Consider the following 21,274-nt stretch of genomic DNA (forward strand, 5'->3'; position numbering starts at 1 on the left):
ATCTCAAGAAAAATAACGTGCACATGCAAAAGAAAAAAAAATGCTACATTTTATTTCCTTTTCGAATCCTTTACAATAGTTTTGCCTTTGTATCTTCCCGTGCTTTCCTCTATGTTTGTGTGTAAATCGTGTGTTACAATGGTGAGTTACAATGGCTATTTATAGTGCTTGTGGATCCTATCTTTAAGAATTTAAATCTTAGTAGAACTCTATCCTATTTTTAGGAGTTGGAATCCTAGTAAAATTTTATCCTAATTTTAGAAGTTTGAATCCTAGTAGGACGAAAATGTGTTTTGACACATGGAAATATAGCCTCTGATCATTTGCAAATTAGCAATCTGAATATATGTTGAACTTAAAAATATCACATTTTAACCAGCAATAGATTAAGAATCATGTTTAGTATAATACACTGCAACTATCACAGAAATTCATCTCCCTCACCTCAAACCGTCGGCTTCATTCTACTCCATGAAATGACAAATAAAGCAGTACATGCAATTTTCAAATATGTCAAGTGTTCCCCTTCCATCATGTCTCTTTTTTCTTGTTATCGAAGTCGATGGAAGTAATATTCAGGACTGAGGTGACTTATTATCAGGCAAATAACTTGAAGCCCGTAATTGAAAAGCAAACAACAAACCACCTTTCTTCGACAAGCAGCAGGTTTTGGGCAGCTATCAGCATCTTTAATTGTTCATTAAAATACTAATATCTTCAATCCTTCACATAAAATCCTCTTCAACTTCCTGAAAAGATTTGCTTGTCTCAGCAATTTGTTTGTTTGATGTCATATTTCAGAGACCATGAGACCCTTGTAGCTTTTATCTCCGCTTGTCTTTCTTTTTCAAGCCTTTCCAGTTCCTGTGTCGTTTCTTCCAGAATGATCAAATGAATTTTCATGTAGATTTGCATCTATTTATGTATGTGCTTATGCATGCAGTCTAAAGAATTTCTGATTACAGTCCATGAATTCTTAAATATGTTTCAACATTTAGAGCCTATTGTGCAAGTATTGGACAAGTCAACTATATAGACATTATAACCATAGTTTCAAGTCATTTACCATACTTAATAGTGCATATATGAATTTAGTCCAAACAAACAGAACAAAAACAATGTTGTGCACATATTTAAGTAAATAACAGCTTATATCCATTAATCTTTGTAGTTTGTCTAGTTCCTGTCTCAAGTTCATGAATTTACTTGGGTATAATATAGCATTTTACCCTAAGCAAAATCAAGTAGGACAACTTATCTTGCCTGTGTCAGCTTCAAGAATCTGCTATCATATAACTAAATTTTTTACCACGAGTAAAACTGAGTAGGATAAGCATTATAAATTTTCATCATAGCATTTAGGATTTACATGTTACAAGCCCTAATAAAACACAAGCTAATGTAGCCATCAACTTGACAAAATAAGGAAAGTCCAGTAACTGAAAAAGGGACTCACTTTTTCCCTCGTCTGCTGCTTCCTCTCAGCTTTTTCCGCTACACTAACCGCCTCTCTCTCAGCTGCAGCAACATGGCGTATTAAGCAGCATTAGTTAAATCAAGATTGAATAAAAGATTTCAAGAACAACGTACCTAGTCTGGAGTAGCAGAGAGTATGCGAAAGGCATAACCAACGCTACTGCATTCTAGGATAAGAAATAAGATACATAAAACCAGTAACAAACAAAATATGAACCGACAGAAATGGAACCAGAAATCGTTAATTAACAACAACTATACTATCTTTATTCCCAAGTCATTGCAGAAAATGAAACCGCGAATATGTTAAATACCTTTCAGATCAGGTGTCCTCTCTACTCTAGTCTTGTTCAACCTGTTAACAATTTCATTTATCCTCTTCTCAACTCTCATGGTCCGAACCTAAATCAAACAATAAAAATCAGACGAATCATCCACTTATGAAGCAAATACAAGCAGAACATAATAGTAAAAAGAAATTTACCATCTTAGAATTGTGAAAGCCAACTTGGCCAACATCCATGGAAGGAGTTTTCTTCAAATTGGACCACGGAGTGTAAACAACATCAATATTGTTCACTTTGTTGCCTAATCTCACATAACAATTATACCCAAAAAATAAATAATGCAATTTGTTATATCAAGCATATTTCACTACTAACATTTTGCAGAACAAGAAATTGATGAAATTAAAATTTAAAATAGACCTTGAATGGAGTTAGCTTTAACAAGCTGAGCACAATCTTCGAGCAGACCTTCGCTTATATCATCGATGGTTTGTCCTTTTTGAAGTCTTAAATAAACATGGGCAGAAGACATTTTATCCACATGGAACCTGTATTTAAAAACTAAATTCAATCACCCAAATTTCTATGAATTATAACAATAAATAAAACTAAAGATCCTTTAATTGATGAATTCCAAGAACTTTAAGAAGGAACAAAATTTAAGAAATTACCAAATATCTTCGGGGAAGCCATATTTGATGAGTTCCTCGTTCTCGTACTTGTCGAGACCCATGAAAATGGTGTAATCGCCGGCCTCTGGTCGAGCTTTGAAGTAGAACACCATTTTTTTCCTTTTAAATTGTCCTACTTTTTGTTTTCCTTTCTTCTCTTGGGAGATCAAAGACAAATTAAAAGGGGTTTATCTTCCAAGGAAATAATTGGGATCGGATAGTGTTGGAAGAAAAGGAAATTCCCTTATTTCTGGTGATTCCGTTTTTCCAAGTAAAAGCGTTTCAATTAAGCTACCAGCGTACCGACACCTACCGTACTCCCATCAATTTTATATATTATAAAAAAATATTTAACAAATTCATGTTTGTTAAGAATATATTATATGGATACCATTATTATTCTTATAAATTAATGTTTGTTGAGAATATAAAATATCAAATAATTTGACTTTTCACATTATATTATAATTTTTTTTTTTGGATAATTCTTAGAGAGTATTCTTCACCTTTATATATATAGGGTTTACATACTCATCAAACTGAGAAAAATATAGATATATATATATATATCTATTTTCTCTATTATATTTCTCCTTTATTTTAAAAGACATTATCAACATGATTTGAAAATATTAGTGGGCGAGGTTGAACAAAAGTGAATCCAATGTTACCAATTTCACTAAAGTGTGTAGATATTTATAATCTAGCATCTATTAAGGTATAATACTATCATTGTTAAAAGTACACGAGATATTATTTCTTTTATTGAGATTTACTATTTAAGTGACACTTACTTTGTAAAGATATTTATAACTTTTCGTGATTTGTTTTAGTTTTAACATGTGTGAATAGTTTTATTTTATGTTTTTCTTTACTGTATATTATTTAAGGTTTGCCCATTACTTTATTCATATGAATTAGTTATAATATACAAGTCTCTTGTTTGTAATAGTGTTTTAATCTAGATATCTCGTATATATTAGCACAACTTGTAAAACATGTTTTGTTTGTCATTCTTATTATCGATCACCAAGATTATAGTTTATCTATGCCTTGTTATTTTAATTATAATTTAGTCAATTTTTTTAGATTTTATTTTCATGTTTATAACATTTTTTGTATGTATATGAGTAAGCGACATTCACCCAATTGGTTTTTTTTAATTATAATAGAGATCATGTCAAATTTTACAAAGCTTGAATTTATGGTCTTTGGCATTACTGGAAAGAACTATTTATCGTGGGTACTAGATGTTGAAATTCACTTTGATGCAAAGGGTTTTGGTGAGACCATTAAGGAAGAAAATAAAGCAACAACTCAATATAAGGCTAAATATATTCTTTCACTACTACCTTCACGAAGGTCTTAAGACTGAATACTTGACTATTAAAGACCCTTAAATCCTTTGGATCAATCTAAATGAAAGGTATGACCACCAGAAAATTGTAATTTTGCCTAAAATATGATTGGTTGAATTTAATATTATAATATTTTAAATCTGTTAGTGATTATAACTCAGTCATGTTTAGAATCACTTCGTAGATGAATTTATGCGGAGAGAAAATTATTGATGCAGAAATGCTAGAAAAAACATACTCCACTTCCCACGCAAATAATATTGTCCTGCAGACTCAATATCGTGAAAGGGATTAGAGAAATATTCAGAATTAATTTCTTTTCTCCTAGTGATTGAGCAAAACAACGAGCTACTAATGAAAAATCATGAATTATGCTCAATTGGATCTGCTTTATTCCCTGAAGCGAATGCGACAACTAAAAATGGGCAAGAATTGAAAGAAACAAACCATGCCAATCACAATGGTAATGGGCGTTGTTGTGGTCGTGGTTATAATAGCTCGATTATTAAATATCTAGAACTATTTACTGGGAATTTATTTACTACTCGTTTTGCGGATTGTCATTTTGACGAGTCAATTTTCCAACATTAGGGGGAGAGATCAAACAACTGGTAAAATAAATTAATTGGAAAGAAGTATCATTGTCTCATCTTGATCCTCATACTGAGCAATGTGAATTAGAAGTTCAAAATATTATTCATTTACAAAGTTTAGCTAATAAATTGTCAAACGCATTTACTGACCCAAAGAGTGTGACTAAGTCACATATACCAGCTGTAAATGCCCCAATAACACTTGACGTCCCAGAAGGACAAATTTTAGTTGCTAATGGGTTTAATGCACGCCCGAAGCATGGTAGATCAATTAGTTCCAAAGATAAGAATCCTTTAAAAAATAAAATGAGCAAAGAAGAATGATGGTCAAATCGAGGAAACAATGGTTACCAAGATCTCCAGAAGATAATTTAACATGACTAGAAAAATAGTTTCAGAAGAAACTCAAGTACCTAAAAATGAAGATATCTCTATTGATTATGTCACGTCTGGTATTAAATAGAATCGAAATTAAATCGATGTCAAAGATATTTTTTCATGCAATGTAGCACTAGATGTTATGAATGACAAAGAAGATCATTAACCAAAATCAATTGAGGAATGTAGACAAATAGATGATTGGCCAAAATGGAAAGAAAAAATTTAAGCTGAATTGAAATCACTAGCGAAAAGAGAAGTGTATGGACCAGTAATTTGTACACCTGCAAGCGTGAAACCAGTGTGATATAAAATGGGTCTTTGTGTGTAAAAGAAATGAAAAAGTAGAAATTGTGAGATATAAAGCACGTTTGGTTGCACAAGGATTCTCACAAAAACCTGGAATTGATTATGAGGAGACATATTAACCTGTGGTGGATGCAACTACATTTAGATTTTGATAAGTCTGGTTATTAAAAAAGGGCTTGATTTATGCATAATGGATATAGTAACAACTTATTTGTATGGCCCATTAGATACTAACATTTATATAAAACTCTTCAAGGAATTTAAATTGCCAGAAGCAGTGAATTCAGGTTCTCGAGAGCATTATTCAATCAAAATGACTAGATCCCTCTATGGACTGAAACAATCCGGACGCATGTGGTATAATCGCTTAAGCGAGTTTTTGTTGAAAAAGAATTGTAAGAATGATCTAGTTTACCCATGCATTTTTATTAAGAAGTCTGGAACTGGATCCGTTATTATTGTAGTATATGTTAATGATTTAAATATCATTGGAACTTCTGAAGAGATTCAATTTGCAGTTGATTGTTTGAAGAAAGAATTCGAGATGAAAAACTTTGGAAAAAGAAATTTTGTTTGGGGTTACAAATTGAGTACCTAAAAGATAGAATCCTTGTGCATCAATCAACGTATATAGAAAAAAATACTAAAGCGATTTTATATGGATAAGGCACATCCAGTGACTACCCCGATGGTTGTAAGAGCATTTGAACCGAGTAAAGATCCTTTTTGTCATCGAGAAGATTATGAAGTTTTTCTTGGTCCCGAAATATCATACCTCAGTGCAATTGGGGCATTTATGTATCTTGCTAGTCATACCCAGCCTGATATATTATTTTCTGTAAATTTGCTGGCAAGATTTAACTCATGCCCAACTCGAAGATATTGGATTGGAGTTAAGCAAGTATTTCATTATCTCCAAGGTACAAAAGAAATAGGTATGTTTTCCCATAATAAATCCAAAACATAATTGATTGGTTTTGCAAATGCAGGATTTATGTAAGATCCTCATAATGGTAAATCACAGTCTGGATATGTTTTTACATATGGTGGTACAATAATCTCTTTGAGCTCCATGAAGCAAACAATTGCAACAACTTTTTCTAACCATGCAAAAATCTTAGCAATCCATGAAGCCAGTCGTGAATGTGTATGGCTAAGATCTATGATTCAGTACATACGGAATAAATGTGGTTTATCATCTGAAAAAGAAATTGCTAGTGTCTTTTTTGAAGATAATACAACATGCATTGAACAACTCAAGAGTGAGTACATCAAAGGTGATAGAACAAAACACATTGTACTAAGCTTAAAGAGATCAAAATTAATCAGATCAGATCAAGTGAGAATTTGACAGATTTATTCACTAAGGCACTTTCTACATTTATGTTTCAGAAGTTAGTACACTACATTGGAATGCGTCACCTTAGAGATCTCAAGTGATGTAGCTATTATGGGGAGTAAATAAGCATTGTATTCTTTTTCTCTTAATCTTGATTTCTTTTACTAGGTTTTTGTCTCACTGGGTTTTTCCTAATAAAGTTTTATCGAGGCATAATTAGATAATGGGCATCCAAGGGGGAGTTTTATGAATATATTATGTGGATGTCATTATTACTCCTATTAGTTAATGTGACTTTTAGCATTCTTTAATGAATTGAGAAGATGAAATACCAAATGACTTGACTCTTTACATGTATTATAATTATTAGAGAGCATTCATCACCTATATATATATATATGGAGTTCATGTACTCATCAAAATAAGAAAAATATAGATATATATCTCTATTTTCTCTCATATATCTCTCCATTATTTGAAAAGAATGTTATATATTTTTGTCTTAACCTTGAGGTCGTGGGATCGAGTCCCACGGAGGGAATTTCATAATTCAGAGGTCTCCTACGGAAGCTGCTCTCAACCTGGTGTTGGGGGCAGCCTACTATCTTACCTCCCCCTTACCCCATTACATATGGGAACAAGGGTCAACCATTTATAAAATTTTGATGATTGAAATTTTAAATATCATTAGTTCGATAGTATGTCATGTCAATAAAAGATTAGTTTTTGATTTAATTTATAAAAAGAATAGTTTTCAATTTAATTTATAAATTTTAAATAAAATATTTATTTAATCAACTTTTAAATATTAAATAATATATCAATTTGATCCTTAAATTTTAAATAAAACATTAGTTTAATTTTTAAATTCGAACAAAATCTCTCATTGTTTGTCATTGATTATCATCAGCCACTATTGATCATCATAGTCGATGACCACTAGACCCTAACATTTCCGGCTCACTCCTATTTAGCCTCTTGAATGTGAATCCAATGCACGTTTCATTGAAAATATCTTGAAGTCCGCAAATTTGATAATGTAAGTGACAAAAACGTTACTTTTCTAAAAGAAGCGATCAAAGGTGAATAAAAGTGAAACAAAATTGACTATTTTAGTAGTTTATCCTCTATGTTACATATAATAATTTTAATATAATTTTAATTTCCTTTAGGATAAATGTTGTTTGTATTTACCCAGAAAAGCAGGAAACTGGTAAAAGATTACACGGTCAACAAGTTTACAAAGAAAATCTCCTACTTTACATGAGATTCCATTCCATAAAAAGAAAATTGTTGAGTGTAGCAGTTTTAGCTATAGGTTCCCCTAGCAGTCTCAATTTTATTCTATTCTTTGTATAATACTATCCTCCAGCTACAATATGGTCGTGAGTAATGATCTCTCCTTTAAATTTCTGATTGCCCAACTAACTTTCAAGTTCCATCCTCTGATGCCTCTCTACAATCGAGAGGCCTTCAAAACCAAAGAAGAGGCGATCACTAGTCTTTTATTCATCACATAACAAATAAATTACATTTATATCAAGGCCATAAGAAATCAGCTTCTTCTTGGTTGGCAAGGATTGCATCCAAGTGATAACTGAATGCTTGGGGAAGTGAAACATGTCAAGATTATGCCAATGCACCTTTTCTTTCTTCTGTCTAATCTCCATTCAGATTCTGGATGTTGAAATATTAACATCTTTCAAGTTGAAACCTGAACCAATAGCATCACTTACCTTCCATATCCAATAACTGCTTCACCATCAGTGCCCTTCCAAAAATTCTAGTGCATAGCTGCATAATTCTTTGAATAACTGCATTAGGAAGTATCAACCTTTTACTCCATTAGTTCTGCAAACTCAACAGATGAGAGGTGCTTATATAACTGCTTATCATTTACAGATGAGAGGTGCTTATATAACTGCTTATCATTTTTTTAATAATTTTATGAACTGATTTTTTATTTATTTTTATTTACGTCTGAATATGGTTTTTTTAATAAAACTTTTTGTCAACCGACATTCAATCTGAGTAATTATAAGATAATATCTGTTCGAAAGACTCTCAAATTAAACACCGACATTCATTTGCAAGTGAAGCGATTTGGGATGAAAATGGCTGTTAGATACTGGGATACGGCAGGAATATGGACGCGCTTAGATTGTAGAAGCCAAAGTTTAGGGTGTTTTTTAACGGGTTCAATAGCAATGCCATTGCTGAATGAATGATATCCGTGGAATTCATGTTCGAAATATTAACGACTTATGCAAGCTGGAGTGGGAGGTGAAGATGCGCCATTGCTACAAATAAGGGACCAATATGAACCCAATCAGATGATTTTAGAGAAAGGGAACTCTACTTATTCTTGGTGGTCCTAAAAATTAGATTGTAAGTTCATCTGAAATTTGAGGATGCATGTTGAAGGAATTCATTTTTTTTGTCTTTACCCCTAAAACTGGGAATCAAGCCTCATCCACAAAGATTTGTTAGGTGAACTTAACTTGCAATTTGTGTATCCGTGTCTTTTGTATCACAATTCTCTTATCCCTGTCGTGCTTTGGGTACGATGATGACGCCACAATAAACAACATAAAGCTACAATTCCATTCATCATACCAACAATAAAAGATTCTAAAGATTGTCACTAAAACGTAGCACGGACGGTGAAAATTGAGTAAAAATTGAAATAATTGACCCTCTTTACCCCCAAAACGGAACAGGTGGAACAAACAGAAGGCAGCTTTTGTTGTCTTTGGACAACAAAAGACTAGGCTAAATTTACAGAGGGATTAGAGGGTTCAATTGAGCGAGAAAAGAAAACCTGACATATCAGCTTTCATACTTGCAGAGATTTTCGAATCCCATGTACTCATGCCGCTCAATCTTCCCAATCATGTTTGATATGCCAACTCCACCTAGCAAAACAACCCAACAATTGTGTTTTTGACAAGTTCAAAGCAAGAAAAATATAAGTGTTTAGACGAATCAATTCGAACATCGGAGCTCACCTAGTGATATTGCACTAACAAATATTGTGGATGCTAGAATGAAGATGATCAAAGATGCCCTTCCAATAATATTATCATCCTTCGGACAATGTGTTGCCCGATCAAGGCAGCAAAGGTAGCCACCGCAGTGAAGTAAAGAGCTGCATAAGAAAGTAAGGAATATGCAACTTCCAGAAAAATGTGGAACAACAATATCCTCAACCTCAAGTAGAGGCAAGATTAATGACCACACCATCCCCTACCCCCACCACATCCCTTCAGGTTTCCGTGTTCCATTCAATCAATTTCCAAAGAATGAGAAGATACATCAAAAAAATATTATCGTGTTGTTCAGTTACCAACTTACCATAAGGTACCGGAAAACGTTTCAAAAGGTAATATTCTACAACCGACATGGACGAGGAGAAAGTCATGGCAAAGGTAGCAGTCGCACTTGATACCTGCAAGTAAGAAGCCAAAAGATTAGAAATAACAAGCAATGGATAATCTTCAAAGTCATGATAAGAACTGATCATCCTTTCATGTTACCATTATTCCAATTTATGTATGAAGGATAAACTTCAAAGTTATAACTTCATACTACAGAAAAGAAGGAAACAGAGACCCACTTGAGGAGGGACACCCAGCTCCAAGAATAGTGGGCCCATGATAAATCCTCCACCTAGGCCGAGTAGACCACCAACAACTCCAGCTAATACTCCAAATGTACAGTAGGTAACAAGCTGGAGCACCCGGAAATTTGTGCCTTGATCTCCCTTGGATGAAATTATCCTATGTCCTTTATAGAGACTAACTGCCTCATATAGAGATACACCAAATGAAACTGGGATCTGAACAACAAAAGGACACATTAAATCATTTAATCATCCCATTCAGCAATGGAAAGAGGCAATAGGGTTGAAAGAAGATAGGAATATACCTGCAGCAAGTTCAACACCCAGTACGATACCGAACAAGTGGATGTACTATTCTGTTGCCAAAAGTCGTGTTTATCAGTTACACCTCAATGATTCATATTCTGTAAGTACTTGAACAATATATATATGGCTTATGGGTGCCAAAAGCCCTCAGAACTTTTGATAGAAAAGGCAGAGGAAACATAACCTTGGTAATCTGCAGTACAAGGAATGCAACCCAAACAAAACAAAGGAGTGCAAGTTCTTTCCAATACACATTCTCCCAGACAGGGACCTGCTATTATTGTATTATTAGTTTTGAGAAAATTTGAAACTTATTAAAATAACAGCAGATTGCTGTTAACCTACTTCTTTATCTGAGTTGTCCTTAGGAGGATCATTGTTTGGGCCGCTAGGAAGAGGCTTGTATTCCACATCTCCATTATCAGTATCTGAAATCAAATGATCAGTCCATGAGTTCAAGTCAGAAGGAAAAGCATGAGGAAAGGATCTGAATGATCTTAGGAACCAATTAAAGGAAACTGACCATTTGATGCTGAACGCCTGGTAGCCTCCTGAAATCCATGACAAGCAGCTTTCAGTTAGCAATTAATTTTAATAACATAGACACACTACACATTTCTCCACTGCTTTTATTAGATTAAGCAGCAAAGGCCGCACAACATTCTGAATGAAATTATCTGTAAGTTGTCAGCAGTTATGATACTTTGAAAACAAACATCCTTGAAATCTTTTGGTTGCTCATTGATGAAAATGAAAAGAAATTATTTAAAGTATTCGAAATTTTCAACACATCAGTGTGAGGCTGAGTTAATAAATTACTTTTTTCAGTATGGTTTCCTTTTTCCATGTTTCAACACCCTTGAAGAATGCCTTTGTTGATGTTCCTGCAAACCATGCAATGAATAGAAATTAAGAGATTGTTCTACAAGAATAAATTGTGTGGCGAATGCAACAATCGATCAGCAAACCATTACCTATAAGAGAATAATAAGTAAAACAGTGACCATCCAATCTGCAAATATGACATTAAAAGTGACTCCAATGCTAATTCCCATCATGAGCATTGGCTGGATAAGAAGAGTCAAATCATAATCAATGATAGGCATATCGATTGTAGGATGTCTGAGCTTAAGATTGTAATAAACAGTTGAAGCTGCTGCACCCATGATCATACCTAGGAAAATTCCAAAAACACAGAATGCGTTAACTCATTTATATTATAACAGAATCATTCATAATTATTTCTTAATAGCATTTAAAATTATTAAATTGACGCAATTAGAACTAGTACATTTTTTTAGATGCTTCAAAATGAACCTGTCAATTTCTCTTGTTTGTATTGGTCAGGAAATTCCAAAAGTTGGCTTACAAGCACACAGTAAGCGCAGTTTTCGATTACAGAAGTATGGGTCCACACTGAACAAGACGAGTAAATTTCTCTCTTCCTTAAATCAAAGTTCTCACTCAACAACAAATCTTTTAATAAATTTATAGCAAATTCCCATTTAGCTCAAGAACAAATCAACCAGATCAGAAAAGGGTTAATTAAAAGGAAATACTAGGACGTAGGAAGTCTTTTTCCTTTTTTATTCATTATTAGCTTCATGAAAATTTCACCATCTTTTGTACATCTCCTAATGCCAAAATCTCGTCAGTTCAACCGTGTTCATATATATCTTTGCAAAGAGCAAATAAAAAAAATAGAAGGCTTACATTTGGAAATAGCTGTGGCTGATTTTGCATCAAACCCAACAATAAGGCTAAGCATAGGAACAAAAATGCCTCCTCCACCAACTCCACCTACACTTCCAAAAGCTGCTCCAAAGAATCCAATTATACTCCCCACTACAATTTGCCAATTAAATTCCATTTCCTATACCCAGAAATAAGAATTAGAAAACTTATAATATGAAACACTACAAATTAAGGTGATAGATTTTAAAATGAAAAAAAAGGGTTTTGTGATACAAAGGAAAAAGGAAATAGACTGAATAGTTATACTTACTGGCCAAACATGGCGATAACCTGACTCGTCAGATTTCCACAAGAAATTAATAGCTTTGAGAAAATAACCATTGATTGTTTCAGATTCCTTGACGGTTTGTCCATGTTTCAAGCTTCTCTCAGCCGAAACTAGCATGAAAGCTATACCAAAATTGATGAAATTCAACAGTACCGATCTCAAAACACTCCATTTTACCCCAAACTGCACCATCTTTTTTTTTCCTTAGTGAAAACTGCTTCGCTCTAGAATTTTCTTTTTATAACGAATAAGAAACTTTTTTTCGAATCAAAATCTCTCCCTTTACACCGTTAGTTTTCAAAACGACAACAGATGGCTTCCGGTTTCCCTGAAAAGGCAAAAAAAAAAACCCAAAAGACGTCTCTCGTCTCTGCTTTTCTCTGTGAAGATGCGAAAAGGGAGAATGTCTTTTACTCTAGTGCACATTCAGATTATATAATACCAGGAAATAAAACTGAGAGGTTTCACGTTTATAACTTAATATCTCTTTGTGCGGGCGCTGTTTGTTTATGATTAGGTTGGGTGGGTTGACTCTGTCTGCCCATTCGCCATACGGGTGGACCTCCGTATCCATCTCCTCTAATCTGGCCTTACCCACTCACCTAACACTTTACTTTTACATTCTATTATTTTGGCTAAGCTAAATGTTTATGATTAAAGTAACAGTGGATATTCCTCTGGTTTCGGATTCTATTACCAGAGATATTAAAGATGTGAACGTTTAACATTAAATGATTAAAAATTATTTTTAAATTAATAATGCATTGTATTTATCTTAAATTAATAAAAAAAATAGGGATACATAAAAATTGTTTAGAAATAAAATAAAATTTATAATGTTTGGTAAACTTCTTTTTTATATAATTATATCTATATTTGATCTATTAATTAATTAATCTGAATTGAATAGGGTAGAGATGTAACATGGGACAACCCGTCCAAATCTCAACCCAATTTATTGCATTTATAAATATCAAGATTTGAACATCTAATCTAATTTAAGAGATTTAATGTTCCGTTCCAAAAGAACAACAACACCTTGTTATTGGTTAAGTTATTTTTAAATGAACATGGTTTATCAAAAATCATTATATTTTGAGTAAACAAATCATTTCATGAAAATTATTTGTATTTGTTTATTACTTTTGGATAGTAATTAAATTAAATGAAAAAATAAATCAGAATAAAATAGATTTATTTTATTTAAAAATGAAATATGTGTTTATGTGCGGGAGATATGTGTTAATGCAAATATGATTCAAACAATAATCACATCTGAAAATCTTAATTCTAATCATTGAATAAAAAAATACAAAAATTTATGTTCAAATACTTAAAAATTTAATATTTAACTAATAAAAATATTAAATTCACTGTTTATAATCATTGTTTTATTAATTACATTCAAATCTAATTTGTGACTCTCTAAAATATTATAACTGTTGTGAAACAATTTTTTATATAAAATTTTCTCTTTATTTACACTGTAACATTTTCTTTTTGTTCACAAGGGAGCAAGTTGAAGGCTACAGATTCAATATAAATGGGCAAAACGACCCGGCTAAGATTAAAAGAAAGAGGGGCCCGGCCAATGTGAAGCTATGGCACATGGAATCTTCTTTGTCTGCATCCTTAGTAACATGTGGTATCTGTTGATTAGATAAAGATAGAATTGTATACGTTGAGAATGAAAATTGCAATACCCCAATATATTAAAGACAACACTAAAAATATTTGGACTACGACAAGGATTCACTTAGCCCATATTCGTTTCTTTCGTATGCTGAAGATTTATGCAATCTTCTTAATAAGGTTAACAGATCTGAAATCATTATAGGGAACAATCAACCATTTATTTTTTAAGGACGACTGTATAGCGTTTGCAAATGTCTCCATTACTGGTACTGAAAATTTACGTCAAATTGTTAGAGTACGAAAGTGTAATCATGTTAAAAGATTAATTTCGATAAATGCTTAATATATTTTAGTTTCGTTGTGAAGAGTTACTCTCAAGGTGAAATAAGTAATATGGCATGTGCTCGGATATCGAATGATTTATTTATAAGCACTATTTTATAGTAATTATTTTATAATAAATTTACATTTTTTTAATGTAATAGCCCATATATGATTCATTAAAAAATGCCAAACCCTCGATGCATGCTCATTGTGTCGTTGTCAATCTGTGATAATTTTTTCCAAACTATGACTTATCATTATACCACTGTTCACATGTTCTGTAATTATAGCGACAAGATTAGATTATTATGGATTTAATTTTTCATGCAAATATGGATTATTGGTGGTTGTCTATTTTACAGGTGGGATTAAATCCCTTCTTCGGTTTTCTCTATAAAGCGTAAGAGCCAATGCCTCAAATTCTATTCGTATTCAATGACTATCACTTTCCAGCAGATCAACTCACCAGTAAAAAGTAAATGGATACAATTTTAAGCAAAAAGAGGAGATAGGTACGTGTACGTATTTATTATTAGGGCCACACGTCGGCAGTGCATTGATTTGACTTATCTAAACAGATACTACAGCTTCTTGTCTGTTAAATGAATGGACAAACAAGGCACTACTTTATAGCCAAAAACAATTGGATCTGACTGTGTTATGACTCAGAAATTTAATTCCAAGGTTTCATTATTCTTTTATGTTTGAAAGTATCAAAGTCAGAATATTTTTTGGTAAAAATAAAATCCAGATTATTCATTTAGATTTAATTTATTGTATATATTGCTATGTGTATCAAATGTATATATTATACATCAGTTGATTAAAATGCAGTATGCTTCCATATTGACTGAAAATAAAAAAAAATGAAATGATTACAAATTAAATTAAAGGACTAAATACATTTAATTATTGACTTCTTGCAACAACCCTTGCATATTGTATTTAATTAAACAATAAAGTCAAATGAATTATGTATAGTCCATAGAACCCAACTAACAATACTGCTGGTAACGTGATTCGAAGCCTTTTTGCACGTGAGATCGCGTGCGATTTTACCACTATTCAAAAAAATGTGTGGCTACTAATATATTTTGTTGTTTGTCAAAAAATTAGTACATACGTTGATGGCACGATAAAGCAAAGCATGAAACTAAAGAATTGCTTTTGAATATTCTAATAAGGGTTTGCGTTAAAAGTTCAATCACAAATTAAGAACATTCTTCAAACATTCATAGGGAATATACTTATTATAAGAGTGGAAATTTAATTAATAAAATAAGAAAGAAAGACCTTTTGCATGTTTGATACTAATCACGAAATTGATGAGCTGGATATAATGATTAAATATATTATATTTATGAGTAGGAAAGATAAATTTAATTAATAAAATTATATTTAAAAAATCGTAAATATAGGTTATGCAACAGGCAGAGATACAAGAGAAAAACCCTCCTTGACAAAAGTTTATAGCTATTAGCTAATAGTTGTTGAACAACTAGAAATAAATTAATCAAATTGAGAGAGGTTTCATAATGAACTCAGATGAGTGACGACAATGTCCAATTATTTCAGTTGGTGAATTAATTAATTAAACAACGATAATGATTTGTAAATTTAACTATTAATTTCGTAGTGTATGAATAGTGACCACGCTTAATTAATTAATTAGACTTGAAAACCAACAAAATATAGAAAAAGCTAGATAGGCCAACCAGTCAAACTTCGTCGAATGTGAATGGCAATGGCACGCGGCATGGGGAAGTCCTTCACCAAACCGATATTAGGAATTTCAAATAACTCGTCATCAACTTCAGAATCCGAGTCTCATTTTCAAATAAGATTTAATTTAGATTTTTCTATTAATATGAATTTTATAATACATTTATATAATAATATTTTTTTGAAAAATTAGTTAATCATCATTATTTTATATATTAATAAATTAATATAAACAAAAAATTTATTTTATTTTATTTTATTTATAATATTAATATTTAAATTTCTAATATTACTTGAAAAATCTAATATCTCATATCATTAAATTAATTCATTATTAATATTCATATTTAAACAATACATATATATATATAAAGTAAAATCAAACCTACCTCTTAAGACTGGATTTTTACTTCTAAAACTAAAGGCTCATTGTTCATGTGGATTTTCACTTTTTGAATTGAGCTTGACTTTAAACTTATCGAATCCGAGTAAATCAATAATATTTAAGTTCAACTTGATTAGTTTACAATTTCATATAGAATTAAGATTGATTTAATCTCACATATTACGAGATATATAGTTTTGAGTTTTATATTCACAACAAATCATAAGATAGATATGATTTTTTTTACGAAAATAAGTATAAGAGAGAATATTTCTATCTATCCAATTATCATCTCTAGTCATTACTTGTAAAAGTAAATAACAATATATTATACTGTTTAATTTCTATCAGTGTATATTTATTTTTGGAATATAAATGTTAAATATATTAAAATATAAAATGCAGATAATACAAGTAATTGATAAGACAAACGTGCAAGACAGAAATAATGTGACGTGTTAAGTGAATGGAGTTGGGAGATCAAACATTCTAAAATTGGGCGTACTTATCAGACCACCGACAGTACGAATGTGAATGCAATTATAATTATTGACACAAGGCTTTTGTTTTATTGCACATATCGATTAGATCCCACGGAGGAAGGGGAATCCAATTATTTTAATTACAATTTTACCAGTCGCTTTCGAAATGACCTGTTGATTTTACGTCCACTCCATACATTTTGTAATTTATTTGCCTCTAGTTTTTTTGGATAATATAATTTAAAATAAATTATACATTTAATACCTAATTTATATCGTTCTATTTTAAAACTTAAACTTTATTTTGTTTAAAAAATCAACCTTAAATTTTAGTTTATATTTTAATTTGGTACTATCATTAAAAACTCAATAACACTGGTAATGTAGAATTACTTTTCTCTTTTAAGATATTCATTTGTCTTGTAATATAAATTTCACATCATCAGTGTCGTTAATTTTTTAACAACGAAATATAAAATGAAAACTTAAATTAAACATTAAACATTAAATATAAATTTTAAAAATAAAATCTAAATATTATTTATCTGCGTTTAGAACGCCAAGATACTTTCACTTGAGTATCGTAAACTCTATCCATATATTTACTTTTATTTAATAAAGGCTCTAATGATGGTTTATATATTATTAATATGCTATAGTCTTTAGAGTTTCCAACCTTCAAAATTTAGTCATTATTTTCAATTTATTAATTAATTTTTTAATGTAATGATAAAAAATATAATTTTAACAATTTAAAATATTTGTCATCTTAACTTCGTTGACTCGTTGTAATAAATGAAAAGAATAAAAATATATAATAACGCAAAATAAAAATATTTACATTGAATGAAAAAAATAAAACAATAATTATGACATGAAACAATTACCATCCTATAAATAGTTTTCAGTGACATAATCATAAAGTATTTATATGTCATTCAAATGAATGGAGTATAATCTTCAAAACACATACAATAGTCATGAACAAATCAGGCATATATTTAAATTTTCACGACAATCATAAAAAATAAAATATTATTATATTTTTAACTGTTAAAATCAATAAACTTTAAAAAATTGAAAAAATATTTTAATATCGATTAAACTTCATATAAACACAAAGAAATGTTCTTTAAAACAATACATTGTTTTCATTGCTTTACCATTTACAATATTGTTTCGACAATATTTTTTTTAATTTAATAATTTATATTTGATTTATCGATAGATATTTAGATAAAATATTATAAAGATTTTTTATGGAGTGATCCTCTCAACTCTATTTATTTCATTTATAAATATCAAAACTTAAAGTTCTTAATCGAAAAACTTAATACATCATTTCATTAAATTAATTAATTATTAATATTTTGATAATTTTATTTTATAAATTTTAAATATAATCTTAATATTATTTAGAGAGGAAAAAGTGAGAACTCTAGGAAGGAGAGTGCTCCTATTAGATCTAAAATTTATAAACTAAATATGGTATAATATAAATGAACAACTTGATGAATAAAGTAGATGTGTTTACTCAATATTTCAATAATGTTAAACACGTTTGGCACGTGAAATTTCTACCCATTTAACATAACGTAAAAACAAACGAACATATTTTAAGGGAAAATAAATAAAAGGCATGTTTGGTCTTTCTTGGAAAAAGGTTTAAGCTTTCTGACTATTATAATTCCTGTTCATACTTAAAAAAAGAAGAAGCAGAAGCCAAGAACATTTGTAGTGCCTGGAGATGCTCGACCGACATTATATGAATTAAGATCACGAACCAAAACGCTAATTAACACTATAATAATTACTTTTATTATTCTCACTTTATACCTTACTAAATAAATGTGCAGCAGCTCTTGGAGCGACCACGACGATGATAATGAATAGGCTTAATATAAAAATAAATAATTAAATTTTGTCTCGAAAAATATTTTAATATCTAAATAAATTTTCTTAAAAAATAAATTCCTAACATTTTCATCAAAGATTTTTTAAGTGTCTGGATAGTGATAGTCGTTAAATTTGACCGTTAATTGACAAGTGTTACGTTCTGATAATTTTAAAAAATTTATTTAAAAAAATAAAAATAAAAATATTTTTTATTAAAAAAACCCCACAGCCCCGCATCAACTCTCCCATTCTCTTTTCTTTCCCCTTTCTATTTTCTCTTTCCACGGTAGTCGGTTGGTCTTCCGTGATTATTACTATCACCTTTATCGACACCGGCGTCGACCCCCTACCAAACTCCCATTGATCTTTCATTGTAAAGTATCACTGTTTGCCATAGATAAACATTCAAAGGTTTGTCGGATTTAAGCCACAATCAATATTTTTCATCGATTCCGGTCGATCCCAGCATCCATAAGCCACACAACCACCACCATCGAACCACCGTGCAATTCCAATTAAAATCCAAGTATTCGACGACGATGGTAGCCATAAATGACCGTCGACCGTTAGTAATGGAGATTGAAATGAGATATTTTAGTTTTTATTGCATTAAAAATTTGAGTTTTTATATAAGTAAATTTAAAATATTAAAAAATATAATGATGAACACCTTAAAATATAACTGAAAAAATAGTAAAATATTATTTTTAATAAAAAAATTTTAAATACTAAAACGTATTTAAAATATTATTTAATTACTTATTTTTGTATTAAACCTAATGAATAAATATTTATTTCTGTCAAGATTTAGAAGTACTGGTTCGCATGTGCGATTTATCAGGGTTCAGAAATTAGCAGTACTGGTTGAAGGACGTTGCCAGTTCATGACACTGCCAGTGGAAGCGGTCTAAGTTTTGCCTACTACTGCTGCAAGTACTTTTAGCAACTTGTTTATTAATTAATTAAAGAATAAATTACAAATATAGTAAAACTTTACTCTTTATCTTATTTTTTTCAATATACTTTAAAATATTTTAATTTTTTTACTGAACTTAATACAATTGATTTTTTTATTACTCAGTCGTTAAATAATTAATGGAGTTAAAATTGACTGTTATATATATGAAAAATGACTCCATTTTGGTTATTTTTTAAAATGACATCGTTTTTAATGTTATTAACTATTTAATAAATGAGTGACTAAAATAGGAGAGATAATAAAATTTAGTGACAAAAAAACTTAATGTATTAATTAGTGAGAAAATTAAAAACTTTTAAAGTTTAGTGATAAAAATAGGAGAGAAGTAAAGTTCAGTTACTAAAAATTGAGATGATTACTTGCACCCCGTTGGATCCAATTCAACATTTCTTTTCGGATTTTGATAAAAGCATATTAGGTAGGTTTAAAAATATTAATTAATCTAAAACTCGTGTGTTTTTCTATTATTTTAATAAAATTATTCTGGTTGCTTAAAAAAATAATGGTGATAATGAATTGAATATTTGCAACCTTTAAATGCAATGTTTGAATTTAAATACAATGTTTAAATTAATCTTTTATCTATTCAGATTTAAGAGGAATCTACGTTGGATTTTTAAATTAATAAAATATTTGAATTTTTTTATTATCTTGTAAAATTTAAAATATAAAACTAAACATTTGAATTTAAATACAATATTTAAATTAACCTTTTATCTTTAGATTTAGGTAGGATGGATAAAATATTTAAGGGTAAACTACATTATTGATCACTTTTGTTTAAGTTTTGTACATTTTTTTTACATGAATTAAAAAACACAATATTTGGTCACTTTAATTTTTATTTAATTAATATGTGGTCACTGAGGTTAACTGTCGTTAGACTTTTAACATAATGCTGTAATGATACAAGGAATATATAAAATTAAAAAGGGAAAAAATGACCACTAATATTAGAATAAATTTTCATTTTTCCTTACCGATGTTTCAAAATTAACAAATTAATCGATATCATTTTACAATATACATCCAAGAATGGTCCGAACCAATGCGGAACCCCACCTTATACGCATGACCGAACCAAGAGGATACTGCAAGGATCCCATTTGTAAAAATCCCAAATTCCTGCATTGCAAACACAGAGATAAACGCTCCACGCCTCCACGAGTCTTCTTGTTTGCATATTTGGACATGATGTTGGCCGACAAGGGATAGTCGTCACTGATACCGAAATCGAGCCAAAACCTGAAGAAACAAAGCGTTGTCATAACACCGGTCGGAGACTTTCCAAAAGAATGTCCAAAGGCAACGGAACAGATCACCATGAGCATCAGGGTGAGTCCGTAAACCTTTTTTCGACCTGATTTATCACCAAGCCAACCATAGAAGAGCTGACTAGCTAAAGTTCCAACAAAGGTTGTACCAGTAACGTCAGCTGCTACATTAGGAGGCAAAGTTTTCAGGCTTCGGGGCCCCTTCAACATGGTAG

General features: G+C 30.8%; 2 pseudogenes; both read right to left on the minus strand.

Annotated features, from left to right (window-relative positions):
- Positions 1 to 409: 409 nt before the first annotated feature.
- Positions 410 to 2,660, minus strand: LOC120136227 (annotated as a pseudogene).
- A 6,332-nt stretch (positions 2,661 to 8,992) lies between these two features.
- Positions 8,993 to 12,770, minus strand: LOC120136208 (annotated as a pseudogene).
- Between the last annotated feature and the right edge of the window lie 8,504 nt (positions 12,771 to 21,274).

Source organism: Hibiscus syriacus, unplaced genomic scaffold (assembly GCF_006381635.1).
Source record: "Hibiscus syriacus cultivar Baekdansim isolate YM2019G1 unplaced genomic scaffold, ASM638163v2 tig00001825_pilon, whole genome shotgun sequence".
In the NCBI taxonomy this organism is placed as follows: Eukaryota; Viridiplantae; Streptophyta; class Magnoliopsida; order Malvales; family Malvaceae; genus Hibiscus; species Hibiscus syriacus.